Genomic DNA, 21487 nt, shown 5'->3' on the forward strand with positions numbered 1-21487 from the left:
TTGTTAGTGTCACAATAAAAACATGACTCAAACATACATACCCTCTGTAATTAAGTGTATGTGTGTGTCTTTCGGAGTTGACAAAATATATATCTACTGTGAGACGTAATTACCATTTGCTAGTAAACGCGGTTATTATAATATTATGGTACTTTGATAGCGAAAAAACACGATGAGAGTGTTCGGTTGTTTAATTTCGTTGATACGGAAACAGTTTTTAGTATAAGTTTTCTAATACTCACATTTTGGCAAGATTTAGCGGGTTTTTGATTTTGGTATAGGTAGATTGAGAAAATTTGGTAAGCAGAAAGTCAATCAGTTTTGTGCAGTTTCTATCATTAGACGCTTTCTTTCTACCTACGTTCGTTTTTGGTGTACCCAAACATTCATTTAATTGAAATATTAGGAAACAATATATTGATAATATAGTCATTAGACATATTTTTAGTTAATTATAGACTCTACTTAATAAAATCGTCAAAAAAGAGTTATAGAAAACATATAAAAATAATACAATCTGACAATCACATTAAGTATCAATTTTATATTTGTACACATCTATTGCTATTGTCAAATTGACAAAATACCAATATTGTAGAGTATAGATAAAAACTTTTATTAAATTTATAGTTATTATCAAAACTTTAAATTGCGTGATCAAGTCTTCCTACGTCTCTATTTGCCACTTATAATTGCCTATGAGTCGACGATGGTCGTCAAAGAAATATTTCATCAAGGACTATCCTACTACACTCACAAATTGTAAACTTTGTATACTCTTTTTTTATTTATTGTTTGATTAAATGTTTGTTTTACAAAACGAGATGAACTTTAAATTTCCAGTCGTACAAATGTAAAAGGTTATACGGTTGTCTCAACATTTCGTAACAATTACGTCCGAGATATTTTTGTACAATACTTTTAACTATTAATTACTCAGTATATATGTGGTGCTTACGAAGGTGGTAAAAAAAATTCAGAATATTTAATTTTAAGCTCTAATATTAAATGTTAAATTTATTAAACGTAATAAACATCGCTTTTCATACAATCTCATTAATTAAAATAAATACTTATATAAATTTATATTGTATATTTATTTATTGTGCCATTATAATAAGTTCATACTTACAGGTGCTTACCAATTATACGTCATTACTTAAGATTTTCAATATAATTTGTATATGTTTTTTGTGCCGTTTGCAATATTATATTTGTATTAATCAATTACCTACTAACTATTAGGTTATTGAGGTTTTTTCAAATTTATTTTAAAAACTGATAACATATTATTTATTACATAATATTGTTATTACGATTTTGTACTCGAACAGTGTTTATTTAGTTTATTATGAGTTGAAAATTTAGCGGAATCCCTAATGTTGAAGTTTAGTAAGTTTATTCATACATTTTAACGTGAGTTAACACACTTTAATAAATGTTCACCACGCAAGTCGTAATGATAAGGAAGATTTCAAACATACCAGGGGCATTATTATAGTGATGAATTTATAACTAAAATCTTAACTTAGTTGGATACTTGAAAGTTTGTCGGTCCTCGTATTATTTGAAATCTACTACAAAATTTACCATTATATAAATGTCTGATAATGAACAGTATTATAGACTGGTGTAAATAACTATTTACATTTAATGCAAAGCCAATTTTACTAATAATTTTTACTAGATAATGTTTTTACTTATTGATTACGCGTACACCACTGTATCACTGTTTGTAGTATAAGAAAAAGTCCAAATGCATTGTAAAATTAGCCTAAAATGTAATAAAAAATGATGAGAGATATATTTTATAGCTAAAAGTGGTATAATTATTCGACAATTGACTTTTATATTTTTAAGAAATTTTACATATTACATTTTTCATCCATCAAATCAGTAATCACCTAATATTTTAAATATATAGTTTAGAGCCACAGTTCTTTTTTAAATGCATACAATTCTAACATTATGATATTACGCGTATACATTTAGTATATATTTAGTTTGGCTTTTAAAATCCTTTGCGCATTGAACATATAATAAAAATAATATCTTTAAATATCAATCACAAAGGAATCGGACTGAGGAAAATACTCAAAATACGAGACCGATCGAATTATGCATTCGGATTTTTGTTTTTTAATTCACAAACTATCGTTTTATTTATAGCAATCTTGTGGTTCTTTGTTGTTGCAATTTACAAAAGCCCAATTATAATAATTCACCATATACGCATAAACTATTATTTAACGGAACCGGTAAGACACTTTTAGCTCAAACAATATAATATAATAATTTTATTTTGTACTGATATGCATTATTACATTGTATGTGTAATATGTTGTTAGAGACAAAGTACGCTATTCTTTATTAAATTAAATATCTTATCTTAGCTCAGGTAATATTATGCACGAATAAATGAATAATAACTACTTACAACGGTTTAATGTAATATTCGTGTTTGCGGTTTTTAGTTAGTATGAGTTTTTCTAGCGATATCGCAATAGATTTTTATTTATAATTTTTTGATTGTTTGTTACATTATTTGATTTAGGGTGAAAAATAAACCAAGAGGTTTCTAAAACCTGTTGAGTACTTAAAAACGATTAAATATATAAAACAGAGTTTATTTTTGTCTCATGCAAAAAAAATAATTGTTGATCACAATTCATAATATAATTAAAATACGGAGAAATTAGTTTAAAAATAAAATGAAAACTATTTAAAAAATGATCGTTTCTGTGCCTAGCTGAATTCATCTCATTATTTCAGCCCTCATCAATGATTTGAGTATAACTATGTTTACACTGCATTTTCTTTCTTATGTATTATGATAAATTAAAATGTAAAATAGTTGGTGTTTTGAAAAAAAAATTAAGTTGACTCCGTTTTATAGTACCCAGGAGTCGCAGTGGAGTAGGTAAAAACAATAAATTTGTATACGCAATTAAGTTTAAATTATAGCCAAACCGGCAGAAATCTGTACGTGTATTACCAGAAGTTAATATACTTTAAAAACAAAACAATATTTTTAATTTCTCAGAAAAAAACCCTTGCTAAGTGTTTTCGTTTCAAATGAATTCCCACTTGGCGTGTGGGTATGATAAAATATCCGCAATTCTCCGAATTCCAAAAAGAGCATAGTCAATCAAACAAAATTGATTTTTTCGATAAAAACACAAAAATCGAGAATAAACCGTAAACGGACGCTATCGGATACACCAGATGCGGGCTGCCAAAAGGGCAGATTACCCGCAAGACACGAAGTGTTCTCGAGTGATTTCGAGTAGATTTTTCTTCCTCCTGGTAGCAGTGGACATCAGACACATCGCCCCCAATCGACTGGAAAAGTTTTTCGGTCGGGCAACGTGCACGAGATTAACGATGAGTCCGTTATCCATACTGCGCGGCGGGGGGCGGGTCAAAAGAAAAAAACAACCCGATAACTCAGCGTGTTATAATCACTTTATGCCGCCATAACATAAAAGTATAAGTACGTATAGTAAATTGTTCGTTTTAAACCATAAGTACGTGATTAATTCTCGTGGTTAAGACACGTTGTCGACACTTGAGCGGTATTTTTTTTTGTATATTATAAATTGTCTTGTATGATTTCGAAATCATAATAAGATCCGAATGTGAAATCACTTAAAAAGTATTTTAATGTCATGACTTTTGAGTATCGTTCAATATTTTCTAATTCGGTTACTTCACAACACAGTTTTTAGAGTAAGTACTCACTGATATACTATAACGTTTGGATGTAACGATGTTTAAAAAAAATATACTTCCTATTTGTACCATGTGGGTGCATTATATTTTGTATGTATAATATTACTAGAGCTAGGATTTTTGTGACTTTTGCATTTTTTTTCTCTAAGTGTTATACAATTCTAACCAAAAACTGAATTTGTTTCGTAATATAACAATTTAAAATATGTAATTTTTATTTTGCATTTCTTTTGTATTTTATTGCATTTTTAAGGTCATTTTTACATACCTAATATTATAATTTTGTGTATTTAAACTAATTTTTGTTTATTTTAAGCTTTTTTAATATGTGTCGTAAAGGTAATCCCGGTTAATTACCTATGGAAATTACCTACTTCAGTCCATTAATATTGAAAAAGTAAATTAATTAATTGTCGATCTATCGGATAAGATTAAATATGGAACAAACCCATTACTATTTAGGTATACAATAGTAGCTTTAGTAGTGAATTCGACACGTACCTATGTGGTTCTACCGATCTTAACAGTACAAAATGCCAAAAATTAAGTCAACAGTAGGAAGCCCTTTACGTAGTTTTGTGCCTATACTTTTTCTACGGACGGTATGGTGCTTTTTTGCAAAGTGTGTAATGCTGCAGTTGCCTCCGAAAAGAAATTTACAATTCAACAACACATCAATCGAGATAAGCATACTCTTGGAATTCAACGAAAACTGAATGAAATGAAACAAAATAATCAAGTACTATTATCTAATTTAACAAATAATAGTAATCAATCGTCGTTTAATTTAGAGCTTTGTGAAACAGTGTTATTGAAATTTAGCAAAATGTTTTTCAGTCATTTTTTAAGTTCATTTTTTAGAGTTTTTAGGATATTTTTGCATTTTTTTTAGTTTATTTTTATGCATTTTTGTGTATTTTTTAGGTCATTAAAATCCTGGCGCTAAATATTATTATACGAGGTACATAGTCATTAACGTGTGTGTGACGTGCAAGCGGATGGTCGAAAGAGCTATGTGCGATGTTCCTACGATATTTTAACAATAATATATTATTATATGCCTATGGACGATAAGGGTTATAGGTCGTATGCGGTGTTATAATATGATTCATGGTATATTGTATTTATGGTTGCACTTCCGACTCTACTCTATAATATTGTGTACGTGCAGTCTCATCCCGTTGTATTTACTATACATAATATAATGTCCGATTTATTTGCAACCGATACACTTGGAGTGCATGTACGTGCGGTCACCGCTCCGGGAACGGTTGTTGTTGTCGTTGTAATGATATCATATATAATAACATATAATACAATATAATGCACTGTTGCAGCAGTTGTTAAACATCGAAACTGCATATATCGGTTGTACGTAGAGAGGAAACGCTATGGAGTTGCGGTGTAGTGCGATCATTTTGTACGCGGTATACGGTCGTAAGCAGCCGGTTATGTATTATATCTATCACTCTTAATGCGGTTATTCTGACCGTATAAACATTAGCCTCGTGGTGAAAATCATTAGGAAAACATGTGCATCTCACCTGCCAAATCGGAGAAAACTCGACTATTCGTGGAAGAAGATATTTTAGACGGATTTCAATAATGTCTTCAGTACCTACAATAATTTTGTATCCGCGATTGCAAATCTTTTAATAAATATACGTAAAATTGAGTGGCCCACTAGCCCCCCATCCCTTGTTTCTATATTGGTGCAGCACTGCAGCCGTTCTTTGATTGGTAATAACCGTATAGTTTGTTGTTTATATTTTAAGTAACCTCCATATGTGCGTGTTTTTTTAGCTCGTCAAAACAATCGATTACGCGCGTGACAAACATTATAATATAACCATATAGGTAATTATTTATCGTTGTAATCGCACGGTCATCGAGAATATATCGATTGATCACGTTCGTACTGTCTTGTTGTACTTATAATTTCAACTGTTGGGTTTGCCGGTCAGAACCGAGAATTCACCGATCACAGATCCGGACCGCACAGCCGGTATGCGGTTGTGGTAGCTTCTATATTAGTACACCTCCCGACGTCAAACGTACCAATGTACCAGCTTTCATCGGCCCGTCAGAATAACCGATCGACTGTGTTCGGTATTTCATGTATCATGCAGATAATATTGGCTGGGGGCCCCAAATCATGTAGAGTATATTGGCCGAGGGCCAGCAAAATAGGTTATAGTTATCGAGTGGCTCGAACATGCTTATTATTGCCGTACATCTTACAACATAATGCTGTTATAATATTATACAAGCAAATGACTATTTACCGTAACGTGTTGTAACGATAATTGAAAAATAAAAATAATATTATTAAATTCTTTACTTTATGATTTAAACCGTAAAGTGAGACATTTTTCGTTGGCGTTCAATATTTGTAATTTATACCAAAGTGCAGCTGTATGAAACTTTATTCGGTAACTGAACTTAACGTAGAAGAAATGCACACGTAATTTTGTAGATCACATAATTTTAATATATTATGTGTATCCCGACCCGCATGGTTTAATAGTGTCCAATTGATTCAGTAATAGAATATAATAATTTGATGATACTATTGTGAATAAAATATTTATATTTTCAGAAAAATGATTGACTCTCGAAAAAAAAGGGAATAACAGTGAATAATTTTGTATTAAAAGTATCTATTTGAAAAAAAATGTATTATTATTGCTAGGTTTTTAAGAATATCATATATATCTATTATTATATTGTATGTCGAAGGGGTGTTGTCTAATGTATAGACTATAAGTAAATTACTAAAGTCTACTTTATCTAAGTGAACTCGGCGATACACCACATTGAATTTTAGGTACTAGCTTCTAGTAAATACATTACTCGGGATATAATTATACACACAGAGTTCTCTTGGACTATGGATAATATCAATAATTACATATATATTCGTAATAATTTAGTATTAAAAACTACCAAAGTTGAAACTTTTAAAATATTTTTCAACTTTAGGTAAGTACTTGTTATTGCTATGGCAGCGTACGATAATGTGACACTTGGATAATATATTTGCACAGTATATTCACTTTTAACTATATTTAAACTTCGTATATTTACTATAGTTTTACATTTTGGAAAACTTAAGAAGATTTTTATTTTACAATATTGTACGATTTATTGACTTAATTTCAATAAATAATTGAGTTGTAATATCTAGTATCTTGAAGTATTAACGAATCCACATATTATGTAAAAGTGTAAAACTATAATATCTATTTTACCTATTTCTAATAATACTAGCTATACTACCTAACTCCAAAAATTAACAGAATATCCAAACAAATTTTTCCGATTGCCTCGAGCATTCATGACTGCAGTAGCACAGCTAGAATAATCTCTAACCGTATTTCCAAGTTTGGCTATTAAATAAGATTTTTCTAGGCATTTATCGACAAGTGCATTGATGTCTGTTATATTTACTGACCTCTGCTAATCGATTAAATATCTTAAACGCCGATGGTTTTAAACACAAGCCTCATTGTTTTTCCTAGGAGTACTAGTAATTGAACGTTGAAGGTAATCGCGATGTCTTTAGAGGCTTAGACTAATGGAGTGATAATTTATCTGAAATTTTATCACTATATATTATCTCTTTGACGTACACACAAGATAATATTCAACATTTACGTCGCTGTACCATTATAGGTGGAGATGAATAACTACGATAAAACTGATACTGTCACATTTTCGATGGTCATAAATCATATATTTTAATGTCTGGTACACAACGTGGTTTATCTCGGAAACGTCTGATGTTTGTGCTTTTAGATAAAATATAACAATAGTAATCGGGTACAAAATATGCGATATCTATGATATCTGAAAGGTACCTAATTGAATTACTTATTGACACTATCCAATTATTGACAATTTGTGGAATGGTCTTTCAATGTCGTTATTATGTGTTATAATTCTGACCAACAGCCGATATTGGCAAACGTCGAAATGATCAAAAATCACTCTCATACAAGAATTGTGCTTTTAATGTGTCTTAGGCATCTCGTCAGAGTGGTCCTCGCAGACGGATGTCTGCGTAATCGGTTGTCGGCTCGTTTCGGTCCGGTATACAAACCGTGTGTAAATATTGATGCGACCAGTGTGGTCATAGACGATTGCGGTTGTCGATTTTTGGTATAATATTAAATTGTATGATAATATTCAATGGTAACGTTTACATGGAGGCCAAACGTCCGACTTCCGCCGTGCCGGAAGTTTGGTCTTTTCGCGTTGAACGCATTATTATGTTTATATATACAGATATATATAGTATATGTATACGTATGTATATTATAACCGCGAAGTCTGTAATGTATACGTTATAAGTTCACGGACGACAACTCGCAAACGCGACTAGCTTTCACATAGAACAGCGTAGTTATTATTATTGTTATTATAACTGTGTATTTTTGTTATTTTTTTTTTCCACGGAGGCGTTGTATTGTATCCGAGTTCGTCGTGCGTATATACAAAACCGTAGTTCAAAACATATATATATATATATATATATATACGTATTATAATAATGTATACACTCCGTTTTAGCATCACTGCACACAAGAATGAACAGACATCGTATTTTATGACACGCGCGTAATGCGAACACCAGGGTTGTAATCGTCGCATCACGATCTATATAATATTTTATACGTAAACGCTTACACATGTATTCACGATAAGTTTCATATTATTATTATCTAGAGTCATTCTCACTCGACGTTCCGGAAGACTACGATATTCGTTTTTAATTATGTACGCGACCACGCGTACGAATATCGTGCCGCCGAATCTCTCGACGGTGAAAAACCGAACGACATTCGTTGGATCTATATACGTTGGTAGTAGAAATATACCAATATTTTTAATCACCGTAACAATATGCGATGTGACAATTTTTATATCAAACGTTTCAACGTTCGCACAATGTTGTTATACTTTGCGGTTGCACCGATATTGCGTTCTATATCTCCCCGTCATAGGTATGTCTATTCAATGTTCAACACAACGCGCTCACCGAAATTCTGATTTTGGAATTTTCGAGTGTACATTTTTTAAAGATCATATTTTTAAATAAGTTCATAAAGTTTAATAACTCAGAAACTACGCTTTCAAATTCCAGTACAAATACACTTATTTATTTTTCAGACGAGAACCACTACTTTTTCACCGCTATTGTCGAGAAGATGATGTTTTGGAAAACTTTGATGTATCTATATCGAAATTTGAGAGAGACATTTCTCAGTTGTTAAACTTTACAAACTTATTTGAAAATACATTCTTCACAAATAAAATATCAGAATTTAAATAAATGCATAACCGAAGGATAAAATGGTGGTGAACGTGCGTGCTCCTTGAACCACCCTGTTACGTGCACTGTCATTATTACAATATTTATTATTATTGCAGTACTATTGGAAAGTAATAAATTGTAATTTTATAACAATGTAAACGTACAGGATTAACATAAAACTGTATAATATTCACCGTATCGTTTGTGTATAATATAATATTAAGTGCGTAATATATATCATATTTTATCTGTTTTTAGGACACCTACAACTGTACCTATATCTGCGAGTTGTGAATTTAAAATAGTTTATAATTTACTCTTTCTATCGTTATTATCATCAGTATCAGTGTTGTATGGCTATATATTTATGAAGTCTAAGCAGGAATAAAATATTCATATTGTATGTATTTGTACACATTGCACAATACAATATATTATTATAATTTCAGCATAATTGTGTTAAACTGCCAAAACACGTCGAGTTAAAATACGATTTCGAACGAAAACGAGTACATTTCGGAACACAATAATATATTTCGATATATATATACTCACACGGGTCGTGAAAAGTGTAACTTGTCTATCTAAACATTGAATCTGTATTTCGTAAATCAAAATAATATAATGTAATAATAATTAGTATTTCCCCTTATCGCATATTTCACACATTTTCAACGTCGACTCGTGTCTATAATTAGCGAAATGTTAATGTGACATCGTAATTTATTATTTTCGTTGTTCGCAGTACAATAGTCGAGCACATAGTATTATTATAATTATGTTTCTCTCGTGTTTGTTTTTTATTGATGGCAAAATTATTTGCAGTAGCCGTGACAGCCGATGCGCAGTAAACGTAGTATTTTATGCTTACCTACACTCGTCCAAAGACACAGAAATTTGCGAAATTCACAAAGCGCACGGCGAATGGCAGACAGTGAAGTCGTACGTACAAAAGTCCAAAACGTGTACAGACTAATTGTTAAATAATTGTTGGTACAAAGTCAATTTGTTCTCGGCTCCGAACAATAAGTACCATTGCCCCGATGTCAACATCGTGCTATATTCGCGTGCTGCAAAGTGGATATTAAAGTACAATCTGAGGGAAACACGAAATTGTTCATTTCATCAAGTATAATAATAGATAGGTACACAGCTGTGCACTTCGTGCTAAGTCGGACGTGTTCAAACAGTTTTGTACGAAACAAATTCTTATTTAAAAATAACAAAACCGTTATAATAATATATATTAATATTTCCCCCTGGAGTATCAACATAATATATTACAGCGACGCACTCTTCAGTCTACGTGCAAATAGGTATTCGCAGTATTAAAGAGCATAAAATACGGTTACGTTATAATACAGTTATATCTCTCGTTATGTCAAAACTTGAGGGAAACTGTCGACAGAAAAAAGGTTCGAGACATCTACCTGTCGAGTTTTATTGTAATGGTAATTTATTATTTCAAGGTGATTTCAATTGAGTTTGAGATTTCGAAAGATTCGAGGTATCGACATTTTAAATAATAAAATATGATATTGTATTATGTTTTGAACTACATCTTTTTTGTACGTAAGCTTGTATAAATTATACTTCATACCGATTTCGACGATTCTATGGTGTAAATAATAATATGAGTTTTTTTTTTGTAATTATATATTATACTCCTCAACTTCAGGGGTATTAGAGTTTCTAAAATACATTTACACTATTATAAAAAATAAAAACATGAAAACTTCTTAAAAAATACTATTCGAAATCAGTGTATTCAGTTTTACTATCCAAATCATAGCTTTATCACAAATTTGTGTGGAATTGTCTTCATTCTTTTGAAACCAAGAATTTATTTTCCAAGATATCGTGTATTTTTAATTTAAGAGATTATTTTAAATTTTAATGATTAATGTTTTTATTATAAAATCAAAAAATGTTAATTTATTTTTTAAATTATTATTAAAGAAAAAACCTCGATGATGTGACCATTGGCTTGTTTTAAATGTTTATATTAGATTAGGTACCTATGTTTTTGTAATATTATAATTTATAATTATGATTATTGTTACATATTATTTATGTAAAATTATATTTAGTAACTCGTTATTAAATTATACCTGTATGAAATCGTAGTATTATACTAATACATATGAATTATTATATTTTCAGAGATCATCTATTGGACATTAAATCCATATCACAATAATTACATTTAAGAATAAAATTAAATAAAAAATTTCGAGTGAAGAAAATATTTTAAAACAGTTTTACTACCTTAACATGTTTATTAATGTCAACATTGAATAAAAAACAAATTAATTTTATAAAATTATCAACGCTGAAGAAATTGCGTATGTATTCGTTCATTAACTATAGTTGACAGGATGTCCTTGTAATCTCATCACAAAACTATTCTTATCTATTAAAGTTTTACTATGAAGAATAAATTTAAACTCTGTCCTTCTTGATGTGTTTTTGGTCTTTAAAATCATTACGTGCAATCTGCGCACGTTTAAATAACCATTATAGTGAAATGAAAAATCTGTAGCCTAATAAAATGAAAAATGAGATAGAAAAACAAGATTCTGTACAATCTCATTAAATTATGTGTGAAACCGAGTGGCTCAACTCGTCCAAAACTTATAAACAAACAAATAGAGTATATTATACAATCATACCTATACATTATCATTCAAGTGTATATTATGTTCTGATTTTATAAATACTATATCAAAGTTATAGAGTTTTACGGGGGAGAAAATATTCTAGTTTTAAAACCAAAATATACTAATAATTAATATGGACAGTTTCATATTAAATGGTGATAAATAATTTCAAATCGCAGCAAAGTTTGGGTGAGAACGTTTTGTTGGTTTATCGTTTTGTTTCACTTATGGGCAGTTATCAAAAGTTACGAGCTGGAAACAAAACTATTGTCGGTACTTATATAACCATTACGATTATCTCAGTAAAAACTACGAGTGTTGAATTTCACGACTTTGCTTGCTATGAGGTGGTGAGCTTTCCTGCTGATGTGAATTGTACACGAAAAACCCATCGAAGGATTAGACATTTTGACTATGCGTCGACAGCTGCAAAGTGTGCAACACCTACTCACGTGCGATGCATACTTTTATACTTGAATATGATGAATATTTGTTTTAATTCAATATTAAATGATTTTATACTTGAACACAACCATAAATGCGAAATTATTTGAAGTCGATCCTAATCCAATAAGGTATAATAAATACATTTCTTACAAACGTCCTTATCAACGCATTTAACGTCTTATCATAATATATTACATTATTAAAATCACTTGCACATGGTCAATTCGATTGGGGATATTATTCATAAATTTTTTCGTATTTAGTATTTACGTACTGTCGACTGTCGCTATTGAGATTGCATGTTCAATCTCCATAATACTTCCGTATCGTACCTCTACTAGTGCAGTGCTACTGCCTAAATACGAGTAGGAATATTTTTTACGTTTTATTTTTACTTACATAATATTATAACAGGTATTATATCGGTCTGCAACTAAAATGCTGTTTAGATAAATATAGTCGGCCACCCTGTAAATTATTATTATACGCAAACGACGACCGTTCGCGTTGACTTTTATGCGTCGGCAGCTCTCCCCCTCCGCGTGGGGGGTAGTGTCGTAAAACCGACGGACAGTATATATTATTTAATAATACAATACACGTGCTGCAGTAACTTATTGCCAAGGAACAACCCTCTCTCTATATTATATCCGCGTGCGTATTATAATATAACTATAACACATATTATTATATACATATAAAATATACACGAGTATACATGTATGTCAGGTCTCCTATGTAAATTTATTGTCAACATTTTGGCTGTAGCAAAACAAACATATACAACTATACACTAGAGGTATATCCGCACACGCTCGCACAAATGTCCGTGGAATTCCGCTGAGTTTTCTGCGGGTTTCGCGTGTAAAGCCACAGGGTGTATGTGAATCAGTGGCACAGAGTACGCTGTACGATTGTGCGACAGTGGTGAGAGATCCATTGGCGTGCTAACGGACGGCGGCAAAGAGGATTTTGGAGACCCTTCCGACATTTTTTGCACGTGTTCTACGAAAACACATTTTTTTAGTCAGTTGCGGTCACATGAATTTAACCCACCCCTCCTAAATGCAAGTCTAAGCGTACGCCACTCCCGCAGCGGACACTTGTATTAGGTACGGTATTTACTGTTCAGTTGTGGTTGAGTATAAAACGTAGTTTTTACCGTACTTATTATCAGATTTCAGGACTCCCGAATTTGGGTTTATTTCATTTCGACACTGTCGATTTTTAATTTTACTTACTTATATTTTTATTAGATTGGTGAAATTATGTAATGTTGTGTCACACGCCTTTTTTACAAAGAGACTTAGCACTGCACAGACCCTGAAATTTAATTTATTTATGTCATATGTACCGATAACCTAGCCATGTATTATACGCATCCTACTTCTAAACAATATTTTGACGTATAGGTACACAATATTTTGTAGTAATATTATTTCGTTGCGTTCGACGAGGGGCAATGCCACAATGGTCTCATTGAAGAACCGAAGTCCTAAAATTGTACACGCCTTAGACTCACAATACAGGCTGGTTCTCGTGAGGGCACAAAAGATGTTCACAGGCTGTATTATACCAATCTACAATAATGAATATCATACCAAACGAATAATTTGAATGGTATTGTTATGAAGAGTTTTAGTTTTTTCTTTGTAATCTTAATTATATTACTTTATTATCACGCAATTCAAAAAAAAAAAAAACAGATATAATACATTATTTCGTAACGTTTATTTTAGTTTTTCGTATTTTTGATATAAATCCCTATTATATTTGCGTGCTTGATGGTTAATGTATTATATTATTCATATACATGAAATTTTACCAACATTAGAAGAAGTTTTCTTGTTTCGTCCTTTTGTGTACTTTCGGGGGTATTATTATTATTTTCTTTTTTTAAATTGTGGAAACAAACGATTTTCTATTGTGTTAACATACTTTTATAAAGAATTATAAACAAAATTATTTAAACAAATCATTATCATCCATGTTATTATTTCTGTCATACGCGTTTTTCTTTGAACTACAAAGGAAGTAATATAATATTATTTAAACCTTTCCACGCATAATTGGAAAAGAGAATTAAATTAATTTTTAGTATTTTTTTTTTATATTGTTTTGAGTACCTAATCAAAAACAATTCATTTATTATTATTTGTAAAATTAGATTGCAAAGTTCAGACTACTATTTAAACGTTTCTATCAAATTAGGTCATTGTATTAAATGTCAAGATAAAATGTTTATACATCTTTAAATTTTCAATTACTACTGCAGAGTATACAATATTAAACTAGTACAGTTGAAACATTAATAGTAAATTGTTGTTAATTAATTATTAGTCATGTTATGTTAGAGGAAAATAAACGGTATTCGTTTTTATTTTTTACGACTAAATTAAGAATCACACGTTTAGTGAATTTAAAAAAGTTAATTAATTTATCAGACTACTTATTTTGTTTTGTAACTCAATAACATTAACTATGTTAACTATTAAGTACTGCTGGTAATTAATTTAATATAATGAATACGATTTAACTTAAAATGTTTTAATTTTCAACATAGAAGTTATTGTTACATATAATTATAAAAAAAGGTTTCCCTAAGTTAATAATGTTTGGAGTAGCAATTTCAACAGCTCTAAGAATCTATAATATTAAAACTATACTGCTCAATAATTAAGAGGACGAGATACCCACATGTGTTGTCTCCGTCTTACAAGTGCGTAACATAGCAAATTGTACACTCAGCAGAACACGTGTAGCTCCGTTAATTTAAAAATTAAAGTGAATTGTGACCTCTTATAAAATCTAAAGATAAGATTATTATCTAGGCAACCTCATAGGCTTTTTAATATATTTTTATTTTAACGTGAGCTATAAGTATTTTAAGATGTATAAAAAATTTACAATTTTAAAATACTCATGACTCGCGTTAAAATTAAAATAATGCCGCATGTCCGCATAATTGTATCAAATACGTTAATACTTTGAAATAATTATCAAGAACTTCAAATAGTTTAAAATAACGAAATGTAAAATTTGCATATAACATCATAGATTAATAACACTCTTTAAAAAGCTTTCCTTGTAATAATGTCCTCCCAAAACTTAAATATTTAATATTTATTATTAATTTGGAACCGAAAGTGCATAGTTATACCATTTAGGTGTATCATTTTTAAATATACTTTATTCGGTAGTAAACTGTATGCTGTTCAAGGGGTACACCTGGAGCAATCACTGGTACACCGAAAAATCCGTCAACTATATTAAAAATATGTAATATACCTTCCAAGTTTATGGCAAGATATCTAACATGGCTTACTCGTTAATCCAAGCAAGTGTATTTAAAAGCAGGTAGCAGTTATTTTTTTTAACATTATTAAGTCGAATAATAAATAAAAAAAAGAAATTCGCTTTATTATAAGTGGAAGTTTTTATTTTTCTAAATAAATAATATTATAATATTATAGGTATACAATATTATTTCAATATTAGCTACTATTCTTTTTAGCGGTTAGGCATCATAATAGATACAATGCAACAGTATCTATTCACATTTAAATTGAAAAAATTAAAGATGAACATTAATTAAAAACTAATTTTTGTGTAAACATCAATGAAAATTCCTGATTTTAATATTGTCAATATCTGTTTTTTTAAAGTTAATATCATAAATAAGATTAAAAAAAACCCTGATTGCTGTCGGACTTGCTTCTAACGAAGGAGACTAATCAGAACAATCTAAAAAGCTTTCGCGTAAGTAATTTAATATACCTACTATTCCTGCTGAGCCTCATTTTTTTTGTGCCGAGATTCTTGTATCAGTAGAATGTGCTTCTTGACACACTGCTGTAACCTACTTTATTATTCCATAATAATATCTTGTCATTTAAAACAAGAATTGTTCAATAGACTTATCGAGGAACAAGTTACATTTCAATATTATAGATAATATGCTATGTACGTAATAAGAGAAACTTTAGCCAAGGTAAGGTGATTAGTTATGATTTTGTTTTTAACTACCCGTGATTAAACTAAAAACATTCAATGGATTCTTAACAAAAACCAACATTTCCTATTTGCAAATAAAAGAAATCTCCGTAGTTTAGAGGGTAATATGTGCTAGATTATAATCTTTAAAATAATAAAGACTCTCAACATTTAAAAGATTTTAGTTTTTCTATAACACACGTAATCTGCTAAACATACCCTATGTTAATTTTTTTTTTTATATTAAAAAGGGAGGCAGTGCCCTATATTTTAGTGCCATTGACTTTAATTTTAGGCAACGCCACAACACGTAGGTCGTATAATATTATAAACCTTACGCACATATTATCATCGTATAATATAATTTGATTGAAATGTTATTGTTAATAATTGTAAGCTTCGGCATTAATTGTCTACACATAAACAGATGGGAAACAGGTGTTCAAAATTCTGTAATAAACCCCTTGTCGTGCTGATCAACTTGACTTTATTAGCACTGACTCGGCGTGTCCTAGTTATTTTTGTTTATACCACGAAATGACAATAGGTATGTAAACGTGAAGGAAATAAAAACGCTCTCAGGCGAATAAAATATATTACAATACTCGAGGTTAGTTTTGGATTTAAGTGCTGTAGATTAAGCGTTCCAGTAGCATCTCAACCGTACAGCATTATGCACCTCTGCGGATTTAACTGTACATCGAATGATCGTCGCAGTCGACGGCTGCAGACAACTGTCCTTTCGTTTTGAAACATCGAATAACCGCAGGGCATTCGGTCACCTACTTCAATGTCGTTATGTGCTCTCAAAATTTTTCATCGCCAGGTTTTCGACGGTAGTCCGAACATTGACCAACGACCTCGCCGTGTGCGTTCAGTTTATTTCGCTGCTCACTATTACACACCACATTTCCCCGCTATCTAATCCATCATCGTTCCGTTTTCCACGCGTCCTCTACAGTGGCAGTATCTAATCGCTTTCATTTTTTTTTCACGCTATAAAATTAATCTTATCCTCCACGTCGTAAATGAGGTATTTTTTTCTTCTTTACAAACGGCCGCCCTTAATCTGCGTCAGTTTTGTTTTCGCGTTGTGTAATAACGACTCCGCCTTAGAGTCGTAACACTAAAAATCTAAATGTGATTTTTTTTCTGCTAATGAAACGCCAACTATACGTCATACTGTCATCATAAAATTGCGTTAGCTTTACATTTTGGAGTGTAGTTATTCGAATAAAACAATAAAATAGTCTGATAAATAATATTATCTTCCGTAGTTAATACGGAGCAATCTGCGTGCAAACACTTAGCGAAAAAAAATTTGAGCGAGTACTCTGTCCAACTTGATGGACTTCACTTGTGTGTCAAAGGATTATTATTGTTACTATTTTATTTATTTAGTTGGGGACAACGCCAAAATTCGACAGCTCCGAATTTCGACAGTAAAACCTAACCTAACCAACCGAATGTGTGCATTCTACACTCATATACAAATAATGAGTGTAACCAATCGTATTTTTGTGCTGATCGAGTAGCATGTTATATTAAATTATTATATCACTCGATCGCCACTTTATTTCGTGAAAATCTCTATTAAATTAAAGGGTTCGGTGTGATTACACATCAGGTGAGATGAAAGCATGATTGATCGTAACGGTAAGAGCACGTGTTTTTATCAACTGACGAGGACTATTAAGGTCTCTTTGATTTTATGAGCAAACAGAATTGCAACGCAGTGGTGAAATAAATCTGCCTGACGCGAATAACAGATGAAATTACACATAATATACAGTCTTTGTATACATTATATGATAATGAGTTATGTCGTGGAAAACCCAAGGTTATGTATCGAGAAAAGCTTACCATGGTCGATAAATCGTAGTTACATCTGAACTTCCGTTACATAGAAGTCACGTCAAAGTGGTCAGCGGTACCACTGACACGTAAAATGGCAGTGATGTATATTATAAATTATAATTATATAATTTCGTTATGAATTAATATTATTATAATTCAAGTCTTTGAGCACCCGCGATTAAATAAATAGTTTATTGGATTATAATATAAATTACATTTTACGTTATAAATGGCTCGACAATAATTAGGACTTTTGTACAATATCGGTTATCCGGATTATTTGGATTTAAAATAAATATTTTGCTTGTGATTTAGATACATGTATTATGCAGCTGCACGTAGGTATAATAAGTTATACATGAACATGTATGCGAAGTGTTAGTAAAATTATTCAATCATTTTTGGAATGAAAAATATACACGTCCATAAATCCAAATTGTCTGAATAATTACTAGCGCAGCAGTTATACCCTGTCTAATAATAATATACAAAACACAATATACAGAATTACCCTCGCTGATTTTATTTCCGTCAAATAATTTGTTTGTTTTTTTTTTTTTCACTTGTTTATTACTTATTTTATTTATTCGAATTTTTCAAAACCATCACTTTGCACTAATACGTATCGCTCGAAAATGAATGAAGTTTGAACTGTCATCGCGACGATCGATTCAATAATTTGAAAGTGGCTTGATTCACGGTTGTAACAAGAAACACCCATAATAGGACAAATAACCGTAAGTGTCCCACATCACGCATGCGCCGTGCATCGAATCCGGCCGTTTGTCGACAATCGGCAGGAATCAAACGGGGATTGTGGCGTCACGGGATCACGGCGTTTATTGGAAAGGAAATTAAGAAAAAAATAGCACTGAAGATTGACGGCTGATGAGCACACCTAGCTCGTTTCAGTATATATCATTATATTATATATTATGTGTACACACGTGCTCGTAGCTCACATGGTTCACACGATTTATGACGCATTCGCTCGACGGCAACGTAAAATATTTAGTAGACATAATAAGAACAAAATCTGGTCCGCAACGCGTCCGCTGTCAGAACTGCCGTCGGGCTAATACAACAGGTACGTGCAGCTATACCATATTATTTTGTGTGCGGATGTTGTATATTATATAGATATAGTTAGAAGGCTGTCTTTGCTGCGTGTACGGGGTGAACCATATTCCTCCAAGTTCTTTGTCAATTTTCGCAGAAAAAATATAACAACAACAGAATGTTGTATTACGGAATTTATAAATATGATAATAATATTATGTTAGACAAAATAACGGGATGAAATGAAACGATTAAAAGACCCTAAGTCTTTTATAAAAAATGTTTTTGATGTACGAGCGCTTAACTCTTGAAAAAAGTAGCTACAACACGGCACAATGGGAAGAAAAGTTCCCAGAGAATAATATGTAAGTGGTTAATATAAAAGCAAGTAGGTAATCTGAAATTATTTTAAAAATGTAAGGCTACGTAGTATAACGACTAAAACGTAATTTTTTTTAAATTCATAGAAAGCCAACGAGAAAACACGTGAAGTAGCTAAACACTGGGCCATCCTGTATTCACTGCATTTTCCGGAAAATCCTATTTGGTCAGGCACGCGAAACGGCGCATCTACCACACACACACACAATTTCTCCATAAAGTACGTATAAGACTGCCCGAGCGAATCGAAGCGTAACTGTAATCAAAATGGGAGGCGACCGAAAAGGAAAAAAAAAAACTAAAAATGACTACACCGCTCACAATATTTATATAATAATAAATTAATACGTAGGCACTTTTTCTTTTGCGTACCAATAACATTGCTTGTATACAAAGTGAGGAGGGACCAGATATATCATCGGAAACGCATTGTTGTTTAGAGTTGCAGAAAAACGTATTTTTTAACACATTTTACTGTTAAGGCAGGTAAAATAGAAAAACAACAGTGGCACCATTTGTCCAGTGAAATAAAATCAAAAAATTTAAAGAAAAAACATTTTCCCGGCTGAAGTTAGGTTATACGCACTACCCAACAAGACGTATAAAAATAGTAACCTAACCAATTTATAGAAACGTTCGTACGAATAAAACGAGAAAAATCCACACACAAGCGCCGATACCGAACAGTATTTTAGAAGGCTTGATGATTTTACAATTAAAATACGGCTTTTGTGGTCGATGTTCGTACAATCGACGATACCATTATGGTATATTTTAATACTCTGATAATACACTGTTATTGAGTAAAATCATAACTTAATGTAATATTAGGTATAGGTGCGTGGTGCTTGTGCGGGTATTATTAATCCGACAGTGAGATTATTTACCGCTCGAGATGACCGGCGGCGTCGCGATAAGTTTAGTGAAAACTTCCGATCGAGGATTTCCGACGACGGTCTGGCAAACGACGATTATTGTGTCCGCGTCGGATCACCCCTGTAGGCCAAAAATTATGTCATCAGATCGGCGGCTGTAAGTCCTAAAAATATGACCCCGACCCGTCGTCGCCAATAATCTTTGCAGCGATCAACACCATCCGTACACTGAGCAAGGATGACTTGCAGCGAGCGTGTGCAGGCTCGTATTTAATATTACACGGTTGGTCCCATATATTATGTAAAATATTATTATGGGACGACTTTGCAGCGTAATATATTATTTTCTGTGACAATGTAGGTACACGATTTTGTGATATTTTTAAGCCTCGTCGGTTTATTATGCACACCCTCAAACGACGTATTCGCAACCCGAAGCGTATTAGAAACGCGTTATACTTTAAACGCTTTTGCTTAACCTATTGGAAAATTAACCGCGTCATTTATAATAATACCTATTTATAAGAACGTTTGCAGACGTTGGCGTTATTAATGTCTGTGTGATACACGAGTACGAAAAACCATAATCGACGCGGGTAATAATATTATTTTTTTTTTAATTTTGTTTTCGCGGTATAAACTAATAATGTCCTGATACACCGTAATAGGTATACTATCTGACCACGGTATAATAATAATATCCTATAATAGGCATACTATCTTACCACGTAATGATATTGTATTAATATTGAACCGTCGAAGTTTGGGCGATGGCGATTACACTGCACAATAATGGTATACATTGTTCAACCACAAGTACAATAAATTAGTTAACGTTTTAATTACTGTGAAATGGTGTAGAAGTGAACGTGGATTTGTGTTCTGTGGCGATCCTTTAATTGAGAGGATTAGCGATACTATAATTGTTGTACGAAAATAATTCCATTTATTTACCAGACGCTCGAGAGTGATATTTTTGTGAACATCTGAGAAACATTATACACGCAGTTTCGTTGCGCACAGAGAAAGCGTTGTGCGGATATTATTATATACGACCTGCCCGGTCTCGATGAACATAATTATTTTTGGGATATTAATTAACAACTACCTACTACGTTATTGATTTGAGCAGTAGGCGTATAATATATATATATTATATACCTGCA

At 31.6% G+C, this 21487-nt stretch overlaps 1 protein-coding gene across 2 annotated transcripts in view; it reads right to left on the reverse strand.

Annotated features, from left to right (window-relative positions):
- The window catches only part of LOC111034923 (calcitonin gene-related peptide type 1 receptor-like), a 108976-nt gene that overhangs the window by 38901 nt on the left and 48588 nt on the right, over positions 1-21487 (reverse strand). The window lies entirely within an intron of this gene.

The sequence above is a fragment of the Myzus persicae genome, unplaced genomic scaffold, assembly GCF_001856785.1.
Source record: "Myzus persicae strain clone G006 unplaced genomic scaffold, MPER_G0061.0, whole genome shotgun sequence".
NCBI classification, from domain to species: domain Eukaryota; kingdom Metazoa; phylum Arthropoda; class Insecta; order Hemiptera; family Aphididae; genus Myzus; species Myzus persicae.